The following is a 25,585-nucleotide window of genomic DNA, read 5'->3' on the forward strand; positions in this document are numbered from 1 at the left end:
GAGGGATAGGTACAGAAAATGTGCCAATCTGAAAAATGGAGGGTCTTGTTCATGGAACAATAAAAAGACCAGTGTCATCTGATCAAGTAATACATAACAGCAATAAGGCGCAAAAAGACTGGAAGCATACAGTTGGGTTATGAAGCACTTTGAATGACAAACAAAATATTTAGTATTTAATTCTGAAAGTGATAGAGAACCACTGGAGTTTATTGAGCAAGGTGGGATTGGGAAGTTTAGAGGAACAGGAATATGGTAGAACCAGAACTTTAGGAAAATTGCTTTAGTGGCTAAATGGAGGAGGGACTGGAATGGAGAGAGAATTGAGACAGGGAAAACCATCCAGAAGCTACAGCAAAAGTTCAGAGATGAGGTGATGAGGACCTATACCAGAGTGATGGGTGTGTCAGAAGAAAAAAGAAGGTTTGCCTATTCAAGCCATATTGCAAAGGTAAAATTGAGAAGCTTTAGCAACAGATTAAGGATAATAAGGAGTCCAGAATGATTCCTAGGTTGCAAGCCTAAGGGACTGAGAGAATGATGTTGTCCTCTATTGAAATAGTGAAGGTAGGAGGCAGAGAAAGTTTGAAAATGTGGGGAACCTGTGGCCTCCTGGTCACATGTGGCCTTCTAGATCCCCAAGTGCCACCCTTTGACTGAATCCACACTTCATAGAACAAATCCCCTTAATAAAAGGATTTGTTCTGTAAAACTTGGACTCAGTGGAAAAGCCTTACCCAAAGATCTAGAAGGTGACATGTGGTCTCAAGGTCTCAGGTTCACCACCCAGGGGGATAGGAGTGGGGAGGGGAAGATAATGAATTCCATATTGGAAAAGTTGAATTTAAGATATTTATTAGACAACTAGTTCAAGATGTCTGAAAGGCTGTTGAAGATAGTGAGACTGGATATCAGGAGAGGTTGAAATTGGGCAGATAGGTTTGAATATCTTCAGCATAGAGATAATAAATCTATGGTATTTGAATAAATCATCAAGGGGAATAGTATAGAAGGTAAAGAATACAAAAAGAATGGAGAGTGCAAGAAAAGAAATTTAGGTTGACAAGAGGAGAAAGCATTAATGTAAAGAAAATGGAAAAGGAGGGCAGAGAAGTAGAAACCTTTGAAGATTCCCCCAGTTGTTAAAGATTTCTGGTCTATCGTTACCCTGCCTTGTGTATATTTTCTGGGTATCTTGCATAGCACCTATATTGCAAGAGTGAATATGGAGACAAAAGAGACTCAAGCAAATGCTATCCAAGAGTTTAACAGTTGGTGATATATTTTTAAATTTGAATTTCTGCCACAGTGTTTTGAACAACTCTGGGAAAGGGAAATTGAAAGAAGAGAAGTATGCAAGACAAAATAGTGTGTTCAGTGTCTGGGTGTCTTGTCCCCTGGCTCATCCTTATAAGACTTTGGTGCACTACTGACCCTGGATGGATAAAGCAGAGTGGTGAGATGCTAGAGATACTCTTGAGAGACAAGAAAATGGTGGATGAAATAATAAAAGCAGCTTGCTTAGAGATCTCACTTTCATACCAGGTGAGAAAGGAGATTATCATTAACAGCCCAACTCAACTGTCTTCTGTTGTTTTATTTTTGTCTCCCTTTCTTTGAGGGGAAGGAGTTAAAGGGAGGAGAAGCTATAAAATAGGGATAGTAATACCTCTTGTATTTATCTCATAGGATTGCTTTAAGATCAAATGAGATAATGTGTGTAAAACACTTTGCAAATCTTAAAGCGTAACATAAATGTCAATTGTTATTTATGGTGACTCAACGAAGTGAAAGATGAGAGAATATGTGATTCCCCATGTGTCTTTTGTGGGTTTTTTTTAAATCATTTTGTTCAGTTGAGCAAAATGCATCTTTAAAGCTCACCTAAAACAAGGTGTCTCTCCCACATATGTTAAAATTATATGAGATTTTATGACAGATGGAATCATGGAGATAACTCTGTTCAGCCATCCACTAACAGCATCAAGTAAGCCACAAAACAAGGAGACATATGCTCACCTACAGAGTACAAAGGTATCAGAGATACCCTGCATAGGATCCAAATGGATGAAGGCTGCCCCAATGGAGACAAGCTTTTCCAAATGTTCCTGTCCCCCAACAATGCCATACTATGGCCCTTCCCATTATATCTCTACCCATACTCTCATCTATTCTATTTAGCCCTATCAGTTCACCTTCCGTTTTCTCAGTCAGTCAACAGGCATTTATTTAGCATGTACTATGTTCCAAGTAAGTATTGACATAGAAAGGTAAGAGGTCATACAAAAAAGAAAATCCCTCTTCTCATGGAGTTTGCATTTTAATGGAAGAGACAAAATCTGAAGTTAGGTATATGTGCTTAATGTTTTAACAGAGTCACTTCTAACATCTGTGTGGGGCCACGACATGTAACATTTTAATGAGGAACCTTCCATACATATGGAATACAAAGGGATGTTATTTCCCTTATGTATAAACATATGCATGTATGTATATGTTTACATATACGTGTGCGACTTACACAAATACACATGTATATAGGCACACATTGTTTTTTATGTGTACATATACCATATATCTCCATAAACTGAAGAACCTATTAGAAAGCTGTATTGTACAACACATATGTGATACACATGATAATATTTGTCATTATATATCACCTATATTATATAGCATGCCATATAAAATACATATTTCATGTTATAGGAAATATTTGATGCTATGTATATTGTGCATGTGATACACACACACATATACATATATATATGTACATACAAATATATCATGTTATCATCTTTCTACTTGTCAGGTTTTCTGCTTATGAAAACATGTACTTTCCTAAAGGTGGGATTTGAGGTATCTCCACTGCCTTTCTACTGGAGTCATTACCTTATCTTTCTCCACTCTGGATTCAGGTAAGCTGAAGTTGGAGTTAGTAACCCTTACTTTACTTATATTCAAACTATTGCACCAAGTATCCACTTGTGCCAGCATTAATAATAACAGACAACGATTACTGCCTGCTAGATTTTCCTTTATATCGAAGTGGGATGAAACAAAATTATAGGAATGAAAGGGTGGTGAGCAAAGTGGGGAATCATTCATTTGTAAAGAAAATAAATTGGAGGTTTGCACTGCTGGCTGCAGCAGCAGTCAGCTTCTCCTCCCTCTAGTTCTTTCCCCTTACCAAAATGAAAGAACAAAAAAACTTGTATTTATCAGCTAATAATGGGGAACTGCTTTCTTATCTACACAGTCATGGAGGAAAAGGAGATGTTTATGCCATCCTGGCCCCTCACTACTTTGGTTTCTCCATTCAGTAATAGCAGCTTACCAAAGTCTTTGAAAAATACCACTTTAACCTTTAATAACATGTGCTTTAACAGGGAAGCTCCCTTCCCTTTTTCAATTTTCCTCTCAGAATTCTTCAAAATACAACATAAATTTTTAAAAATACAAATAAAAAAAATCACTAACTGATTAACTCTGGGCTGTTTGAGTCTGTTGTTTCCATACTCTTACAACCCAAATGCTGCTTGACATATTTCCATTGTAAATATGATGTTCAGGGTTGAAGTCTAGTACATTTGCATAAGACTCCTTATTGATGAAAAGAATGATTATTCAGCCTTGCATACCTGCACGAGGGTCAATATTAGTGCTTGGGAGAGGAGAGACTTTTTTCATGGTTTGGCTTTAAGAGATGGCACACGTTTCCAGGTTCAAAATTCTTTTCAGGGAGATATCCTTGGTTGAAGCAGAAAAATCTTTGTAAGGAACAGATACATAAAGCAGCTAATACTTTGGTATGTCCTCTTTTCTGGGTTTTTTCCCTAGAGTCTTTGAAAAATTTTGCCTTGGGTGAGATTAAGGACGCTCTTGGTTGCAGTAAGATATTTCACACCTACTAGGAGAATTTATTTACTCTGTGTATTGTCTAACATATGCTAGTCTATATTAAATGTTTTATTTAATTTTATTTATTCAAAAACTCCTATTTTATGATTTGTTTGATATCTGCTCAGATAAAGGGGTTTACTCATTCTGTTGGTCTTTTACGGGAATGGAGTAAAGCTTTCAAGTATAAACCTGGGAATACTCCTCCCTTTTTAAAAAATAGTGTCCAGGAGAACAGTTTAAATCTGAGAATGAAAACATTTCCTCTCACCTTGCGGGGGGTTGGTGTGTGGAGGTGGGTACAGGCAGTGGAGAGAGCAGACATCCAATTTTAGTCCAGTAATCTCTCTCTGAGGAGAGCAAAGCAGCTGGCCTTGTGCTCCCAACCTCCTCCTCTCCTACAGGAAAGAATCCAAGTCTTCCTTGGAGAGGAGTAGATGACTATAGAATTCTATCTACTCTGCCCTATGAAATGAATTTAGATAAACCAATGTACACATGCACATACTTACATGGGTAGTACATACAATATATAACTTTAAGTAACCTTAGTCAGAAAGATGCTAGAGGTTTGGAAGAATCAGGAAAGGACTCTTTTCCGTGAGTTATTGTAACCAAATAAAATCAACTGACAGTCCCACTTTGGTTGATGCTCCTCTGTGTGGTCTTACAAAAAAATATTTTTTTTTCTTTAATCTATACTCAAAGCCTTTTATAGCTAGGTAGAAATTAACAAAGCTTGAACTCCATCAGAATGCCATTTTTTTCAGTATTTTTTTTCAAAACCTGAGTTGACCATATACGGATAAAGGAAATATTAAAAAATCATCTGGTCATATTCTTTCATGCTATGAAGAAGGTGAAGCTGAAAGAAATAGAGATCAGAGTCTCATGCAAAGTAGGATCTTTGTCAGCATCTTTTGGTAGATGTGTTTTAATATATAATAGACTTTTTTAACGGATGAAATTTATTTATTAATATACATGTCTGCTATTGATTTATTTTTGTCCTTTACATCTATTTATTTCTATAGATCTTTCATCATATTTATCAATCTAAATTTGCTAAATGCCTACTATGTACCAGACACTGTAGTAAGAGGTAGGGACAGGAAGATAAAATAAAACTGTCTTTGTCCTCAGTGGGCTTACATGTCTCACTGGGGAAAATATATCATGCATAAATATATATGAGATAAATTTATATAAGCACAAGTTATTTTCAGTTCATGGGAAGAACTGGCCATTGGAAAGAGAATCAGGAAATGCTTCATGTAAGAGGTATTGCTTGAACTGAGCTTTCAAGAAGGATAGAAATTCTAAAAGTCTGAGGTGAGGAAAATGTACATTCAAGGCATAGGGAATAGCTTATGCAAAGATACAGGGATGGGATATGAAAGGTCATGTAAGAAAGTTAGCAGACAAGCTAGTTTGACTGGGTGGTAGTGTGTATGAAGGACAGTTACATGCAATGAGTCTGGAAAAGTAGGTTGGAACTAGATTGAGAAATTTAATGTCAAATATAGAAACTTGCATTTGATCCTTTAATGGATAAGTTGAAATGCATGTCACTATTAGTGTACTTCTCAAATTATCTTGTATCTATTCATCTTTGTGTATATTATATTTAGCCCAATGGATGTAAGTTCTGTGGAGTAAAAATTGCTTTATTTTTGTCTCTAAATGTCTGGTGCCTAACATATTGCCATCTACATAGCAGGCTGTCAATAAATGCTGAGTTGAGTTGTATATGAAGAAAAGAATGTGACTGATCTGATTAATTACAGCAAATCACTAAATGCCTATAAAATATATAATAGCAGGACCCATAGAGAGGTGTGCTGAAGTCAATTCAAATCATCTTATAAATCTGTTGATTTTCTAGACTTAAAAAAGATAGAGGAAATATTATTAATGTAGATTAAACCCAAAAGTGAGTTAACATTTTTTCAGAGAGCTAGTTTTTAAACTATCACACCTATAACCTCAAGAGCTTTCAGAGCTCTATTCAAGTAGTCTTATTGATTCTTTTCATTCTCTCCCTTTCATATACAGTCAGGTTATATGAGTGGTTAATAGAAATAAAACAGCAATATTGAAGAATTATACATATATATTAGAGGCTACACAAGCAAATGAGTGTTATCCTACAAATTAGTCATTTTAAAAGACTACACATTAATGTTACCACATTGCTTAAAACTTAAAAACAAAACACTTTTCTCTAGACCTTCATAAGGACATCAGAATTAACCCAAAAATTTGACCTATAATATCAAGACCCAGGAGAATCATGAACAGATAAAAAGTGAAAAGAAAACATAAGGGATTCAATAGAGCTAAACTGTTTACATTCTTACTATAGTGGTAATTTAAGGTTAATGGTGGGGTGGGGGGGAGTTAAAGATCTTCCCTGCCCATTAATATGCCTCAATATCTTTTGTTAATTTCTACTGAGGCAATGGATCAGAGAGTCCTGCCCTCTGGCTGTTAACAGTGTATAAATATTCTGAGGTAAGGCTTTGTTTTGGGGCTTGCTCATCTGAAGTGTTTGTTTGGCCAAATGAGACTCTGGGTAGCCACAAAGGAGCCCTGGCTTTGAAAACTCAGATGTTGGTGCTTCTCTCTCTGGTATGTATGGTCAGACAGTTGGATCTGTCTGTTGATCTGTGATGTATGTATTGCTTATGGTCAGACTTTTGGAAGCCCTGTCCGTTGGTTTTTATTTCTCTGTATTTTCTCTTAAGTTCAAGGTGATGACTTTTTTCCCCTGAACTAAGTGAATGATATATGTGCTTGATTAAAATAGAATGTTGACCCCTCAAAAGTTGCTTTCCTTTTAGAAAAGCAGATCTAAGAACCTGTACAGCAGTCACTCCTGTATATGCTGTGGTCCTTGCTGTTACACCTACACAGGAAGATGATAGCTGTAACTCAAAAAAAATTATCACTATCAGTATAGATAGAATATACTTAGACACAGGGTATGGGTATAAGGTGAATATAATGGAATTACATAAAAAAGGGATGAGAAAGAGGAGTACAATAGATGGAGAAGAAAGGGAGAGGTAGAATGGGGTAAATCATCTCACATGAAGAGGCAAGAAAGACCTATTCCAGAGGAGGAGAAGATTGAAGGGTGGAAGCTGGGCATTGTTTGAAGCTTGCTCTCATCAGTATTGGCTCACAGAGGGAATAATATATGTAACCAGTTGAATGTAGAAATCTATTTTACCTGAAAGGGACGTAGGAGGGGAAGAGAACAAATGAAGGGGATGGGTAGGGACTGATAGAAGGCAGGGTACATCAGAAGAGATGCTAGACAGAAGCAAAACACTGGTGAGGAGGGAAAGGGTGAAGTGAGAAAGAGGACAAATAGGATGGAGGGAAATAACACTGGTAGTAATCATAACTGTGAATGTGAATGGGATGAACTTTCCCATAAAATGGAAGTGAAAAGGAGAGTGGATGAAAAATCGGAATCCTATGCTGCTTACAAGAAACACACTTGAAGCAGAGAGATATACATCGAGTAAAAGGTAAGGGGCTGGAGCAGAATCTATTATGCTGTGGTTGAAGTAATAAAAAAAAAATCAGGGGTTGCAATGCTGATATTAGACAAAGTCAAAGCAAAAATAGATCTAATTAAAAGAAATAAGGAAGGATACTCCATTTTGCTAAAAGGCACCATAGACAATGAAGCAATGAGGTTAGAAGAGCAAGGAATAATCTACCAATCAGATCTATGGGGAGGGGAAGAATTCATAGCCAAACAAGAGATAGTGAGCATTACAAAATGTAGAAGAGATAATTTTCATCAAATTAAATTGAAATTAAATTAAATTAAATTGAAAAGTTTTTGTAAAAATGAAACCAGTGCAGGCAAGATTAGAAGGAAAGCAGAAGGCTTGGAAACAATCTCTATAGCAAGTATCTCTGACAAATGAATCATTTCTCAAATATATAGTGAACTGAGTCAAATTTATGAGAATACAAGCCATTCCCCAGTTGATAAATGGTCAAAGGACATGAACAAGCAGTTTTCAGAAGAAGAAATCAAAGATATCTATAGGCATATGAAGTACTCTAAATCACTTTTGATTAGAGAAATGCAAATTAAAACAACAAGTGCCACTTCATACCAAACTGGCAAATATGACAAAAAAAGAGGAAAAGGATAAGTGTTGGAGAGGATCTGGGAAAATTGGGACAATTATGCACTATTGTCAGAGTTATGAATTGATCTAACCATTCTGGAGAGCAATTTGGAAATATGCCGAAAGGATAACCAAGCTGTGCATACCGTTTGATTCAGCAATACCACTCTGTACCCCAAAGAGATCATAAGAAAGGGAAAGAGACCTACATGTGCAAAAGTATTTATAGCAGCCCTATTCTTGGTGGCAAAATATTGGAAATTGAGAGGATGTCCATCAGTTGGTGAATGGTTGAACAAGCTGGGGGTTATGAATGTAATTGAATAACATTGTTCAATATGAAATGATGAACAGGCAGATTTTAGAAAAACCTGGGAAGACTTGTACAAATTGATGCAATATGAGCTAAGCAGAACCAGGAAAGCATTGTACATAGTATTAGCCACATTGTCTGATGTTGGAGGACAAAGGAAAATGCTATCCATATCCAGATAAAGAACTAATGGACTCTGAATACAAAAGGAAGCATATTTTTTCTCTTATGTTATTCTTTCTTACACTTTTTCCCCTTTTGATCTGTTTCTTCTTATACAACTGTGACAAATATAGAAATATGTTTTACATGATAGCAAACGTAGAAACTATATCAAATTGCTTACCATTTTTAGAAGAGGGGAGTGAAGATAGGGAGGAAAAAATGAAACTCAAAATCTTGTAAAAATGAATGCTAAAAATTTTCTTGATATGCAATAGGGGAAAATTTAAAAGAAATATTTAAAGCCCAAACCAAAAATCCTTCTCTAGGATCTGCCTTCAGAATTAGTTCATGAGCCATTCATTAAACACCATCAATGTTATTACTTTATAATTATTTATAATATATGTATGTATATATATATATATATAATTAAATTTTATCCTGTGCAGCATTTTGACATGAAACTATGTGATTAAATTTGATCAACCATAAAGTTCATCAGGTTGAACTCTAAATTACTTTTTATATGTTCCTATACCCCTAACCCTAAAGGAAAAAAATCCACTTGAAATGGTGAAATTTAACATTAGTGGATATTATAAAAGAATAAGACTCAAACTAAAAGCAATTCCATAATCTAAATGTATATAGTTTTTCAAGGAATGATTTGGAAGTGGTATGGTTGGATCATCTTGTATATAGATATTGTAGCATATATTGAAAGAATTTGTCATAACTTCATAGTTGTAACTCCAAAGTACAGCTACAACAAAGCTATTTGATTATATGTTTATATTTTGATGGATTTGTGATCTCATCAGTGAATGTATGAATGAATGAATGAAAAAAAATTACCAAGCACTTACCAATGTGCTTAGTGCTGAGGATGCAAAAATAAGAGTTGCTATTTTCAAGTAACACACTATAATCAAGGAGACAATATGGTGTGGAAGATTTCAGCAGTAAGTTAGATAAAAAGTTCCTATGGCCCTTAGAGTTAGTAGTAAAGCAAATGGTAATGCCTCTTCAAAAATGCCATTTCCACTAATAACAGATTCTGATGTTGACCCATTTTAAAGTGTTGAGGACTTTGGCAGCAAAATCTTCAGTATTCATGACTTTGGAACCGGTAGGAGTGATTGCCAGGCTATTTCTCCATCAGAGTATTTTTTCAGGATCATGGCTGTAGGTCCTGGGCTGGAAGCATTGTTATTTCTAAGACTATTGGTTTCAATGTCCTGGACTGTCTCCATCATGGACTGAGGGGAGAGGATAGTCAAGGTTGTATTGGTGGTGGTTTGCCTTGCCTGACACACACTGTCTCCTGTCACTCCTTTTCAGTGATGCAAATCACAATGTACTGACTACTTTTTATCCTGTGCAACTCTTGTTCAGATTTCCTTATCAGTCCTCCACAGGAGGTCATTCCAATGTGTGTGGAGCTTTTGTTTAGTTCTGTTGACATTCCATGGATACCAGTGGATTATTGATTGGTTTTTCATGGCTCTGTCGCTACATGACCAGCCTACTTCCTTTCCTAATCACATTTTTCTCTGAAGACCTCCTATAAACCACTTCTCTTATTCAACTCCTCCAAAATTGTTCATTGGCAATATACCACAGCCTATTCATGACCACTGTAAACTTCTACATTTCCTTATTTGAGCCAGACTTGAGATAAGAGTTTCTCATACCTTTAATGTGAAGAGAAGTTTTGAAAGCTGAATAATCCCAATAATGATGCAGTTACCTTCTGCTTTGGCTTTTAGCCCTGTTAGATATCACTATAGGCTCCTAAAGAGACTATCTTGAAAAAAAATGTATAAGGCAGATAAATGTGCTGTAACAATAAAATCTTTAGAAGTCAATAGATATCACGGAAGCTCATCAGATTCTACACATACATTTCTTCATGGTTCATTGTTTTTGCCTTAGGGTGTTCCTTGACAACTTCATCACTGGTTTTGTAATTAATATAATTTAAGTACTTACACAAATACCCACAAATATACATACCAAACACTTTTCTCTGTAGATAAAAGAATAAACAATATGAAAAAATGTGCACATGATTTTACACCACTTATCATCAAAGAAATATGTTAAGATTTCTTTCATTTTAGTTATTTATAGCCTTATTCTGACTCGGGTTATAGCGGACATTCCATGCAGATATTAATCTAGTTCTTATTCAACAAAATTTTCCCAATTTTAAATCTGCATTAACTATCCTAAGTTACTAGAGTATCATTTAGTAAATTACTGTTTAATAATTCTCTAAAGCATTTTGTTAAACTAGGGAAAGTGTTATTTCTAAATCCCAGAAGGCATTTATTAAAAACCTCTAAACTGGGGCCAGAAAGTTTGCGATGACATCTGTGTTAAACTTAACTAAGCAGATCAGGGACATGTCTGCCATAAGGTGGGGGAGGGTAAATAAACAGATAATTTGTGGTCAAAGATATGTGGGACCAAGGCTCATTTGTACACACACAAAAGCATATTCATGATTGTCTAAATATTTGAGTAAAAGCTCTAATTGACCTAACTCTCAAATGTCTGTACCTGTATAAATAGGACTGGTCCTTCATAAAGTAGACAGCCAATTACGTGGTATACCTTGAGCATTCTCAATAAGCCTGTTGGTCACAAATGACCTATCTCTTCTACTGCCCTTCCATTATACTGGAATTTGATATCAAGTACAATTTCAGAGGGTCACTGTTAAAATGCAAATATGTTGCCTATCAGATGTAGCATGTTAAGCATTAATTAGTCAATATGTCTTTAATAAGCATCTTCTATGTTCCAGACACTGTGAGAGGTACTGGAAGTATGAAGAACAAAATTGAACCAGTTGCTGTCTTCAGCTAACTATATGTTCAAGTTAAATTGAGGAGGGAGAAAATTACTGGTCCTAGAGTCCAGAAGACCTTCAAATCTAGCTTCAAGCAACTACTTGCTATAAAACCCAGACATGTCATTTAACCTCTGTCTTTCTCAGTTTTTTCATAAGTGAAATATGGATAATAAGCCCAGGTTTGTAGTGAAGATCAAGTGAAACTAGGCAAAGCACTTACTACACTGCCTGGAATACAGTAGGTACTTAATAAATGTTTGTTTCTTCTTCCTTCCTCCTTTTCTTCCTTCCTTCCTTCCTACCTTCCTTCCTTCATTCTCTGCTGCTTACTAGTTGTTTCATTTTGAGCAAGACACCTTTTTTGTAGATGACCTTCACTCCTTTATCTGTAGAATAAGGGCAGTGGAATAAGGAAGTCTCTAAGATTAGTCTCAGAATACATTCTATTATCCCTTTTGTAGAAGTATACTGAAAACATTGAAGAAAATTACTTTGACCACCTTCACGTCCATCATGACCATGGACATTCTTATAACATTGGGAGAAGGATGGAGGCAGTATCCTGCCCTTGTCTTGTGCCATGATCATGAATCTTTATTGTGATCTCTTCAGTGGTTCAATACAGCTCTTATAGAAAATGAATCCCAATCACCTGAAGTTCAGAGTGATCTTTCTATTTTAATTCCCTCATGAATATACATCAGTGAATACATGAACTCATCAGTCTGGGTTTGTCTTTTCTACAATGTTGATCATAGTCAATCCATTGACTCTATATGATTCTTGTTCATGTCCTTTCATAAATCCTCCAAAGATGTGATTCCCAACATGTTGAAGACTTTCTTCAGTATCTTCTAACATTAGATGAATACTAGTATAACATATGGGCTATCCATCCATTATGATTCACTTGTTACATTATCAGTCTCCCTTTCTGATGATACATAGTCTAAGTACTATATTTTCTCCCTCACATAGGTAAGTCAGGGTTGATAGCATGTTACAGATTCCTCATAATCCAGTTTACATCTTTTCATTGCCCTGTAGGTCATGACCACATTTGATCTGATTCTTTAGAATTTATGATGTTCCATGATGTATATTCTTCTTGCTCTCTTCTAAATCCTCTGTGGTCTGGATTCTGAGCTCACTGCTCAACTGAAACCCCTCTCTCTGAAGTTTCCAGTGTTCTACTAGTTACTAAATCTAATAGCCCCTTTTCAGTCCTCATAGTTACTGACCTCATTTTTGCATTTTACATGGTGATCACCTCTACTTCTGAATACTCTCTCGTCTCTGAGTTTTGGTGAAATTGTTCTTTCCTGGAGCTCCTCCCCTGTCTCATTGATCTTTCTTTACCCATCTTCTACTATGATTTATGTACTTTAGGTTAAACAAAGAGCTCTGTCCACTTTTATGCAAATTGCTTTCAGAACTAAATTTCCAGTTCTAGTCACTCTCCTGAGCTGCTCTAAACTTTACCAAACTATTAAACATTTCGAGCTAGGTATACTATAGGCATCTAAAATGCAACATGACTAATACAAAATTCATCTTTTCCCTAAACCCATCCCTTTCCTAAACTTCCCTTATACTGTTAAGAGCACTGCAACCCTCCCAGTTACTCAGGTTTACAACTACCATTCTTAACTCCTTATTCACTCATTCTATATATCTATGTTGTCAGTTGCCAAATCTTGCCATCTCCATCTTCATAATAGCTTTCTGATACAAAATCTGCTCTCTACTCATACTGCCACCAGCCCAGTATAGGCTCTTTTTATATATCACCTGGACTATTGTAAAATCTTCCTAATTTTTCTTTGCCTTTTCTCTCCCTACTCCAATCAGTCTTCTGCATATCTACCAAGGTATTTGTTTTAAATACAGGTTTGACCATACCTTCCCCCTACCCAATAAACTCAAGTAACTCCCTATTACTTCTAGCATAACATATTAACTGCCCTAACATTTAAATCTTTCCATAACCTAAACTTTTTCATCTTCTAGTATTGTTATGTCACTTACCTCTAAACTTTCTATAATTGAGTTATACTAGGCCATAGTATTCGGCACAAATGATGTTTGTCATCTTACATTTATACAGACTATCCCCTATGTCATATCTTCCTCTTGAAATCTTCCATTTCCTTAAAGATTCAGCTCAAATTATACATTCTGTGTAGCAGATCATGTTTGTGTATGTGTATGTTTTTGTGTTTCATGTTTTGATTTGTTATATGATTTCTTCCATTTATTTTAGTCTGACTACATAGCATGACTATAGTGAAAATGTACTCAATAGGAAAGTATATGTAGAACCTATACAGAATTGTGTGCTGTCATGGGGAGGGAGGGGGGTAGTGGGGGGTAGGTGTGGGGGGGATAAAATCTCAATTGTATGGCAGTGATTGTTAAACATTAAAAAATAATTTTAAAAAAATCCCCCCCCCAAAAAAACAACAAAAAACAAAAAACAAATTATACATTCTGCTTGAAAGTTTTATCCTATCCTGTCCCAGTAGCTAGTGTCTTCCTTCCCATAGCCACCTTGTGTTACTTCTCTTTACATTCTTCCTATTCTTTATTTGTACATATTTTCTCCCTAATAGACTATAATGTACTTGACTTTAAAAAAATATATATTCTGAGCACTTAGCAAAATGTCTGGTCCAAAGTAGGCCCTGAATAACTCCCTGATAATTGATTGATAGAAAGATAGTTGGAACATTTGTTGAGCACTTACTATGTGTTCAGCACTGTAGTTAGTATGGGAAATGCAAATATATACAAAAAAATGAAAGCCACTTTCCTCAAGGAACTCTAATTTGTGAAATAACATACATAAGGAGGAGATGAAAAGCAAGGAGAGGGAAAATACCTCACATAGGAGTAAGACAGAAAACTATTATCCAAGAGGTCATGATCTAAACTGAGCATAAAGTGAGAATAACTGATGTTAGATTCTCAGATGTGAGTTCCAGTGACAAACTCACCAATTGATGGAGGGATCTGTGGAGATGAAGGCATTGCCAGATGAGAGGGTAAGTGGGTTGGAGGTATAGACACAATCTTGGAAGTCACAAACTGAGCCTGATTATAATTTGGAATAACTAGTGTGAGTATTTCTTCCAGTGGAAGACATAAAACAACATTAGAACTATTTTTAATACTGGAAACGTTTGTTTTAGAAACGAGCTTGGAAGCTTTGAAAAGATTATCTTTTTCAGTGATGCTACCTCTTCTCTTTCTCCTATTCAATTTCAGATCAGCTCATACTATATCTGGAGTGTCTATTCAAGATATATGTACTTATCAAAGGAATACATAGCACCTAAGAAGGGTATGCTACACACCATGGACAGAACATTCCCGTTGGCTCTTTCCCTGAGTCATTATCCCTACACGTGTTTTCCCTTGGAGAGAAGGGCCAATGGAGATGCTTGCTTCAGGTGAGCTGACACTCTCAAATACAGACAACTCATATTCTATGCATGCCTGTGTTACTGATGAATCAACTGAATGGTCTAGTCTTTCAACTGAATGTCTTAATTTGGGCTATAGTCATCCTGTACCTACTAGAGTTTTACCTTTGTGAATTATTAATGAAAACTCTTTTGAATGCATGTGGACCTCCCATATGGAACAATGTTCAAATTATTACTTAACCTTGAAGCCTTTTTTTTAAGTTGGCAGGAACAACCCCTTGTTTCATAGTAGTACTAGGTAGCTTATCTTAGCTTTGCCATATTGATTAATTTTCAGATGTGTTGGAGGCAAACCCATGCCACCTGGATGGATACCTAGGACGATGACAAAAATGTATGAAATCTTTCAGGCTATACCACTGCAATTTCCTTGAATAATTGTAAAGAATTCAATGAAACTGTGATTGGACTGACAAACAGAAACCTAAATCACTGTGAAAATAAGCCATTGATTACATTAATGTTTAGAACCAGTCATTAGATAAACAAAGTCTAATTTTTTGTGTGTGATGCTTTGTGGTTGTGACTCTTGGGATAGAAATCTGTAAAGAACTGTACTTGTGGATGATCTAACAGACAACAAAGGGACAAACTACTGTTAACATGTCACAAACAAAATTAAGAAGTGAAGATTGATGGAATATATGGTCAAATGCATGGTCAGAAAAGAAGGTGGAATTCTTATCCAACGAGAGTGAGGTCAGTTGATGTGGTCTATTGGCATCTACAAGATGTCAAAAGGATGCAAGGAAGACTTTTCTGAATTTTTGGTAGATCTGTGGCAATCTTTGTGGGAGGAAAAGCATGTGTCACATAGGAGGGGCAGATATGGAGGAGTTCTAGAGGGAAGGCCCACATCCATGAAATCATGGATCCATTTGAGTATCAGAATATGCCTCTAAGAAAAAACTAGGTCACTAAGGTTATAAAATATCAGATGGTTGAATGAATTTAACCAATTTTTGCCATCTCAAATAAAAAATTTGTGCCTGTCAACAGAGTCAGACTATTATGATTTCCTCCCAAGTAGGAATTCTGAAAAATACACACTGTTGAATGCAATGCCTTTTCCTTTGCTGGAATCAAGTATATTTTTTGTCCATGCATTTTAAACATTGTTACACTAATTGATGTGCAATTAAAAAATTGATTAGGAAAATTAAATTCTTCTCTTATTTTAGTCTATTTTGCTCTTCTCAGAAGTTTCATCCAGTTGTTGCCATTCTAAATTTTTCCTGACTTCAGATATGTGAAAGTGGAATTTGAGAAGAACGTAAATCCAAAAGAATGAGAAAGCAGGTGATTGTGAAGATCTTTCAACTTGACACATTTTGATCCCTGTATTTCCCTCTAGATTTTCTTCATTTCATCCTTTCTCCTTTGCAGGGATGAACAGTATTCTCTGTGTGAGTGCTGCTGTCCATACTGTAAAGATTCCAGCTATAAAAATGTGAAATAGAAAGTGAGATTTGCCTTTTGACCTTTGACTTTCCCATCTACTCTAATGCATACATTTCATTATTTCTAAGTGCAGAGCAGTTTTGTTGGTGGAAATGAACAAAATGAAATAAATGAAGAATCATTTTTTTCTATTTTCACAGGGTGGGCTAAACCTACCAAACTTTTCATTCTGACATGTCCACAATACCCATTCCCAGTCCTCAGTTACAGGACTCAATGAAATGAAGACATATCATTGCTCCCAGGAGTGCTATAGGAGCATAGAGGTTTTATACTTGGCAATACACTTTGGGTTAGTGTTTAACACATTGATAAAGGAAAGAGAGAGAGAGTAAGTACATTTAAATGGCAACTCCATAGCTCTTGGACCACATAAGGTTCAGCTGAGATGTACTTTCCTTTGAAAACATCCATGCTCATTTTACCAAGCCTAGTTTGTTCTTATATAACCAAGTCAATACACTCCAATTTAATTCAAAAAATCATTTATTTAGCAACTGCTACATGCATGGCACTATGCTAGGCACTAGAAATACAAAGACAAAAAATTAAATAACCCTTCCCCTCAAAGAGTTCATATTATGCCTTAGTGTGGAAGTGTGTATTGTGTGTGTGTGTGTGGGGGGGTGCATGTGTGTGTGTGTGTGTGTGTGTAGAAGAGACAGAAAGAGAGAGAGAGAGACATTACATGGATAAGTATATAAAAATATAGAGACAGGGATTAGACTTATTATATCACTGGTGAAAGAAACTCTCAAATGATTTGCAAGTTTCCAACATGGGTTTACACCTTCTTTGTGTATTGCACAGAGTTACTCTCCTAATCTTCAAGGTCACAAGTGCTTACCCGCTATATCTCTTTTCATGGTTCCTGGCTCAGTCCTCTCTGGAGTAGGCATGGGTCTTTCCAACTCTTTGGCTCAGCAGTGCCCATTGTACTCCACACAATGTCCTCCCACAATGATTATCGGTTGACATCATTTGACTATTCACACTTAATTACTTGTTGTTGTTGTTTAGAAATGTATATTTATTTTGGAAGTAAAGCACTTAATATAGTACTTGGCACATTGGTTGTTGATGTTCAGTCATGTTGATTCTTCATGACCCAGTGAACTGTAATTTATAGTCTTAGAGAGTTGAGAGATTAAGTGGCTTTTCCCAGTTCATACATCCAGTGTCAGAAGCAGAATTAAACAGAGATCTTTCTGGTTTTGAAGCTAACTCTCCCTCCACTATGTCATGTTGCCTCTCTCCATAATATATACGTGTGTGTATACACACATACACACACACACACACACACACTCATATACACAGAGATAGCTAGATAGTTATAGATATGTCACAATTTTTCAGGGACAGGAGGAGATTACTAATAACTAGGTGAATCATGAAATGTTTCCATTCAAAGTCCTTCAATTGCGATGTTAAGGGAGTTGCAGATTTTTGGAGGCAGAAGTTCAAAGGGAGAACATTTCAGGTATGGGTGACAGCCAAAGCAAATGACAGAGGTTTGACCATAGAGAGAGCAGCACATTTTTCATCTTAGCTAGAACAAAGAAACTGTGATTAAGAGTATTGCTAAATCAGTATGGAAATATTGTTTGGAGGTAGATTGCAAATGTCTTTAAATGTCAAATAGAGGTTGCTTTTTATGAGAAGCCAGATTCTTGAGCAGAATAGTTATGTAGGCAGACTTAGAGTTTCAAAATACTTTGGCAGCTGTTTGGACAATGAATGGGAGAAGGGAGAGAGTAGACACAAATAGGTAGAATGTGCTCTGATACCTAAACTTGTTTTATCTAGAATAATTTTTATAACATGAATCCTAATTCATTATGTTTTTGACTTTAAATAAAAATAATTTATTACAAATTATTTTATCAGAATAAATCAAATTACACACTGTGATCATTTTTTTTCCTCTCTAAGTATTACTCAAGCATTTCATGGATTTCCTAGTCCCTCCTGGGTCAATTGCTTCATATAAGACTATTTTTCATATAATTCCTATAAGTCTATATGAGACTATTTCACACAATCAGGACAACTACTTAAAGTCGTAAATTTTCTAGACCAAGATTATAGGATATAAACTGTCAACCAATTGTGAGTATTTTGGTTTTTGTTTAACACAATGGATGTATTATTGAAACAGGACTAATTAGTCTTCCATTATGAGATATTTTTTCTTTTTAATTTTCAGACAAGAGTCTGAAGGGAAATGTTGCCTATGTTTTAGACCACAGGCTTTTTGCATGAAATACATCAATAGACAAGAAACAAGATTAGTGTTACCACTCTTCATGTTTCATACAAAGAAAACTTGCCATGTGATACACTTTCATGAATACACCAATGCTAAGACAAGGAGTTCTAAGGATAGATTAATTCCCTTTCAATAAATTTTGATTCATTTTACAGATACAGTAATTATACTCCACTCATATGTCCAACAATCACTACCAGGAATCAATAAGGTAGGTGTTTTTCTGCTGTTTATAAATAAACGTAGTCACATATGCCAAATAGCTTATAAAAATACAATTAGTTAGGAGAAATAGCAAATTTGTTCTGTTATTGATTTGTCTCCTTGTCATGCTAGGTGTTAAAATGTGGCATGTATTTCTTTAACTCATGTCAATTTTGAAAGCCCATTTCTTTATTTAAATTTCACTTTTGTATTTGTTAATATGATTATCATAGCTTTTAAAAGGGAAAAGTAAAATTCTTTGCAAATCAGAAAACATGGAGGGAAAGGCAAGTTCTGTCTTTTTTCTTAGAAGGAATAAGATAAAAAAAGCTAAAGGTTACAGAGTCAAAGATTAGTTGGCTCAATTAAGAAACTGTCAGGTTTGAATTTGAATATGGATAGAGTAATAATACATTCACCCAGAATAATCAATCTGTAAACATTTATTAAATGTTTCTCATGCGCTGGGAACTATGTTGGGGGTGGGGACACAAGGACAAAACTGACATTCCCTTTCCTCTAGGAACTTACATTCTAATACAGGAGACAACATCTACACCACCTTAATGATCATAGTGACAGACATCAAATTTTTTAATTTTTTTTTTTTAGCTTAATTTCTTTTGGCTTGAGTTTAGTGCTTTTTTCTTGGCTGATCACCATTTGTTAGAGCATGATTTTAGCTTTTTGTCTCTTTTTTACCTAACCTGTTGTTGTCATCTGGACTCCTAGCACCTGTGCCAATTCTGTTCTCTGTAGGACTGAATTTTCAAAGGCTTTTTCTTCATTTCCTGACCTCAATTAATGCAGTCACTCAGGAGTCCCAATTCTGAAAAGCATTTCACTCTTCTATCTTCAATTGTTCATGTTAAAGAACAAGAAACAGAAGACGAAAGCTCATTTCAAGTCCTAATTGTGACATTTACACATGAATATAAGATTTACAGCTGCAAAGAGTGTTAGAGAGCATCTGGTTGGTGGTTCTCATTTTAAAGATGAGCAAGGAAACTGAGTCCTACCGAAGTGAAGTGCCTTGCCTGATATCACAGAGATAGTAAATAGTTGATTGTGAGTTCAATATATACCTTCTAATTCCAAATCAAGTTTCCTTTCTACTTCATCACAATGACCCCTTCTTATTGGTGACTATGGGAAAGGTCTGATGACATTGCTGTGTTTTTTCTATGGATTTAGTGAATAAGATGTCACAAAGTTATTTGTCATTTTCAATTCTTACTCAAAGTCTCTTTTCACTCATTTCTGACTCTGTGGCTGTTTTCTGGATGGATGACATGGCTGGAAATCTGATTTCTAGATAAACAGGAGGTGACCGTAAAAAGCTTTTTTACTTGAGAAAGTCATCATTTGAGTTCCTTCCCCAAAAGGGGAAGGAGGTGCTTTAATTCATAACAATCACTTTACAAACTTTAAGGTATCTTATAGACATCAGCAGAATCTTGAGGTGGGGGAGGTGGTGACTGAAAGGTAAGGAAGTCTTCCAGAACAGAGCAAAGTATATAAAGAAATTCAGGACAGTGTAACATTCACTGAATTTGGAATCATGTGATCCAAGTTAAAAACATCTCCAAGTTTCAGTTTCCAAAAAGATAAAGTGTACATCATAGTATTGGGGCTATCTAGCTCATGAGGTTATAGTGTGGAAACATTTTTGCAGAATTTAATAAAGTGCATAAATTTGAGCTTCAGTACTTATTTTATAAAATTAAATATGTAAATAAAATATTTACTTTTTTCAAGAAAGTATTTTATATTCCCTTATTGATGTGATTGGGTTTTAGATCATTAGATATTGTTGATTACAGATCTTTAAATTCAGGTGTCAAACATTAAATCGTAACTTGTTTGTATCCATTTATATAAGTATGCATATAGCATTATGTAAGCCTCTTCAGTTTGAATCAGTATCAATTATGCACCATCTTGTTGGCCTATCTGGAGGGTTTTTCTTTTTTAAAAAAGAAACCTTCTAACTTTATTATGCAAAAATGCTCAGAAATTGTCAGACTAAGACAATCATCTTGATTATTTTTGGTTGTTTGGAGGATAAGTAAAATCCACCCTGACTAAAAGATAACCCTTGGGAGATAAGTAATTTGGCTTTTGTAATGAGGTGTGCTCCATCATAAGGGTGATTATAATAGAGTCTGAGGGAATAGGGATGGGACTGTTCAATATGTTATCTTTATTTCTTAAAGTCATTTATATAGGGAAGCTGTGGTATAATGGGGAAAAGTATAGTATTTTTGTTAACAGCAAGTCTTTAGGGGTTAAGGTATTCTCCAACGATACTAATAGTACTATACAACTAGGACGTGAAAATCCCTGTAACTATTCCTTAAGGCAATTTGTATGAAATATCATTCAAATCTGATGAATGCTAGGTGACACAGAATGGTCCAAAGAAGATTGGTGTTAATTTCATGCCAATACCCTCTGCTGAGTCAAAAGGCCAATGAAAAGATACTTTCCTCTTGGTTGCAAACGCTGAAATCCTTTGTACCTGTCCACAGTGAATGCAGCATACTCTTCTGCCATCACCTATCAGAAATGAAGCCACAATTAGACAGTATCTCCTAATTTGGGTATCTTTACTTTTCCTTTCTTCTTCTCAATGCATTTATTTGTTTATTGCTTTTAAGCTTTTTTGCATGTTTTTGGCTTCTCATACCTTATTCAATTTCTAAAATCTACCTGTCCTATAGAAAGCTCTCATTTAATCAGGAAAAACAGATAAGTAAAAAACCAACAAACACAGTGGCTGCATCTGACAGGGTATTTATTGTCAAAGGATATAGATTAAAGCTCAAAGAGATTTTAGAGGGTTTTTTTATTCAAACTCCTAATATTACAAATGAAAAGACTGAGATCCAGACTGAATGAATGGCTCAGTGTTGCATAGGTATTTGAGACAGTGTGGGGTAGTAGTACTTCTGATGCTATCTATGTGACATCTATGTCTATGTAACATTGATAACCAATCTAACTTTTCAGGGCCTCAAATTCTTAATCTATAAAATGAGATAACTGCAATTGATGGTCTCTGGCATCCCACCTGGTTCTAAATTTGTAATTCTATGATAATAAATGATAGAGCAGTTTTGAAATAAAATCATAAAATACATTTTTGAAATAAAGCTCTCTAAGTGCAAACTTTCCATGTGCATTGTCCTCCACATTTCTTCAGTCAGTCATTTAGTTAACATTTAAGTGTTTATATTTTCCAGGCACCACATTTAGGTATATAAAGAAAGATAAAAAATAATTTCTGTTCTCAAAGAGCTAACAAGTGAATGGGGAAACAATATGTAGACAATTATATGCAAACAAGACAAATCAGAGATGATCCATAGTAGGAAAGAATTGAGATTTAGAGTGCCAAGTCTGGAGTCAGGAAGAATCGAGTTGAAATCTAGCCGCAGATCCTTACTAGCTGTGTGACCCTGAGCAAGTCACTTAACTCTGTTTGTCTCAGTTTTACCATCTATAAAATGATCTGGAGAAGTAAATGGAAAACCACTCCAGCATCTTTGCCCCCCCCCCAAAAAAAACCAAATGGGGTCATGAAGAGTCAGAATGACTGAAATAACTAAATAATAGTGATAACTATGATTTAGAGGGATCAGACAATACTTCTTATGGAAGATAAGAGGAAATATAGACATAGAGGAAATATGTTCTTTCCTGTGTGTGTTCATCCTTCGTTGCTGAAGAAGACCATTCCATTAGAGAAATAATGACATGACTTGCACTTGACTTTGCTTTGAGTGAGGGAGGGCTATGCAGATCACCAGCCTCACTTCTCCTCCAGAGCCATCTGAATGCAGTGACCAGATATTCATCAGGATGACTGGAGATGACCCAGGATGAGGCAGTTGGGGTTAAGTGACTTGCCCAAGGTCACACAGCTAGTGAGTGTAAAGTGTCTGAGGTGAGATTTGAACTCAGTCAGGTCCTCCTGACTCCTGCCCTGGTGCTCTATCCACTGCACCACCTAGCGGCCCACTCATCAGGAAATTAGATTAAGTCAGAGAAACAGGGAAGCAAAGATGAAAAGGGACAGAATGCCTGCTATGGTATACAGCCAATGAAAATTGCTATATTGGGGAGATGAGGTGTCTTGTGTGAAGAATAATAAGGAAGCCAGTGTCACCGAATCACAGAGCGTATGGAGGTGAGTAAGATTTAAGAAGATTGGAAAGACAGGAGGGAGGCAGGGTATGAAGAGTCAGGATGCCAAACATAGGATTTTACGTTTAACCCTGAAGGTGAAAGGATTTCAATGGAAGTGGGTGACATGGTCAAACCTGTAATTTAGGTATATACCTACATACGTGCATACATACATACACAGACCCATATATACATATATTTCAATTTAGTCTTCTGCACTAAGAGTTTGTCATTTAATTGATTCAAATTATAAAGTTTTTCAAACTTGTTTTTTTTCTATAATATTGTTCAATTGTTTTCCATGTCTGCTCACCTTACTTAGCAGAAAATTGAATTGAAAATTGAAGCAAGGAGACCAACCAGCAGGCTATTGAAATAGTCTGTGCTTTAAAGGTTAGGTTGTGGAGTATGTGAAGCAGGTCCTCGTGATTACACTGCTAGACTGTTACAATAGCCTCTCCCACTAAAAACAAACAAACAAACTTTTTCCACGGATTACTATTTTTTCTTCAATGGATCTGTGATCATTTTGTATGAGTACTCCCTTTCGTGATACAGATCATAAGACATGCATGCTTTTTTATCTCGTAAAGTGTCCATGTCCTCATGTAAGTCAATCATATGATTATTCCAATGTACTATATTGCTTCCCCTCTGTTCCTTGATATTCCATGGGTACCAATACTGGGCCACCATTTTATCTGGCCACATGTTTTTTTGCTGATAATCTTCTACCCTGCTTCTTGTGAATCATTTTTATCACTGATATGCTACAGTCTCCTCGAATCTCTCGATTGCCCTTTGTATAACATAGCATTTTAATTCATTGATATTTTCATATTACATAATTTGCAGCCACAAAATATGATGGAATTTAAAAGTTGGATTCTTATTATAGGGAGAAGCAAAAATCTCCTTACTTTTCTCATATTTATAAAATACTTTTTTGAGGATGGTCCCATCATTCATGAAAGGTATTCATGATGAAAATATGAGTAGAGAACAAGAAGGCATTTTGAAATGATTTGCTATAGCAGACCATGTCTTCATGAAAACTGCAGAGAATGTAAGATTTCCTTGGGTAAGAAGTAGTTGACTTGGTATTTAGGCTGCTCTCAAACAAAGTGTCTATCTAATTAAAATTGAATATTATATCTCAAAATTCACTGAATTCTGCATAACCTTTGACCCACCTATATGTCACTTCTGGAAGAAAGAGGAAAAGTACTTATATATACAAAATGTCATTAACAACTCTTTTGAAGGTAGCCAAAAATTGAAAACTTAAGGGGACATTCTCCTCTTAAAAAATGGATGAACAAATAATGGTATGTGGATGTAATGGAATATTATATCATAAAAATAATAAAAGAGATGACTTTAGATGAAATCGGGGAGACTTCTACAAACTTGTGCTAAATAAGTTGAGCAGAATTAGGAGAACAATTCAATAATATTATAGAAAGAAAAAAAAAACAAGCTTGAAAACCTTTATAATTTGGATCAATTAAATGATAAAATCTTAGTCCAGAAGACTAAAAATGAAATATGTCACTTACCTCCTGGATGAAAATTAATGAATTAAAATACACAGAGAGATATAGATTTTGGGGTATGAATAATGTGGGATTTATTTTGCTTGACTATGCATGTTTATGATGACTTTTCATTATTGTTGTTGGGGTTCATTTGGTTAATGGCTTCAGTCACACTATCATAGATTTAGAGTTGTAAAGGATCTTAGAGGACATTGAGTCAATTCCTTCTACTAAAACAACAATTAAGAATTATTTTGCAAGAGTCTTTAAAATATCAAGATAGAAGAATTCTTGGACACATGGAGATCAACAGACTGACCATGGATTTGGTTTCTGGAAGAGAGGTTATCAATCCAGTGCCTTCTGAGGATGCTATATGGTCTCTAGAACATTTTGGGAAGAAACCACACCTTATTCCCAGAAGCTGTATCCCCAAATTTATGACCTAGGGCAAAAACTTAAAGATTTTATCCTAGTTATTAGTCTTCTATATTGTAATAAACGTACCTGTTTCTGCATGGTCCTAACAATACTGAATTATTTAATTTTTCACATTTTTGCCACCTTGATAGCTGAAATTATGATATGTGAATATTTTTTGATTTTTATTTCTTTGATCCTCAGAAAATATGAGAAGCATTTTAATGTAGAGTAACAATAAGTAATTTTTCTTCACAAAATTATCTATATTCTTCCTTATACTATTTCTCCATTTAGAATCATATACAACTTTTTAAATTAATTTTAAGTTATTGAATTATGCATGTTAAAACTTTATCAGTTATATTTAAGGTAAGCATTTTCCCAATCTCTTTAATTTTTTTTATTTTAGCCTTACTTATTTCTCCATGCATAATCATTGTCTTCGCATAAACAAACATGTTTTATCTTCAATAATTTATTCTGATTTTTTTTCACAACTGATAGAAATATAATACTCTTTTTCTTATAAATTTTTGGCTTTTTAAACATTTAGTTCACTATTGTAACTAGAGTTTATTGTTGTCTGTTGTGTAAGAGGTGAATTTGGTGCCTG

General features: G+C 35.3%; 1 long non-coding RNA gene across 2 annotated transcripts; it reads left to right on the plus strand.

Moving 5' to 3' along the window:
* The first annotated feature begins 125 nt into the window (after positions 1-125).
* Positions 126-25,104, plus strand: LOC140512900 (uncharacterized). Of its 2 annotated transcripts, XR_011969964.1 has the most exons (5): positions 126-451; positions 1,310-1,545; positions 2,813-2,918; positions 14,663-14,847; positions 18,772-25,104. It is a non-coding gene; the product is annotated as an uncharacterized lncRNA (long non-coding RNA). The 2 variants fall into 2 exon arrangements; XR_011969965.1 differs by lacking the exon at positions 18,772-25,104 and having other exon boundaries at positions 14,663-16,985.
* Positions 25,105-25,585: the final 481 nt, after the last annotated feature.

The sequence above is a fragment of the Notamacropus eugenii genome, chromosome 6 (assembly GCF_028372415.1).
Source record: "Notamacropus eugenii isolate mMacEug1 chromosome 6, mMacEug1.pri_v2, whole genome shotgun sequence".
Classification (NCBI taxonomy): Eukaryota; Metazoa; Chordata; class Mammalia; order Diprotodontia; family Macropodidae; genus Notamacropus; species Notamacropus eugenii.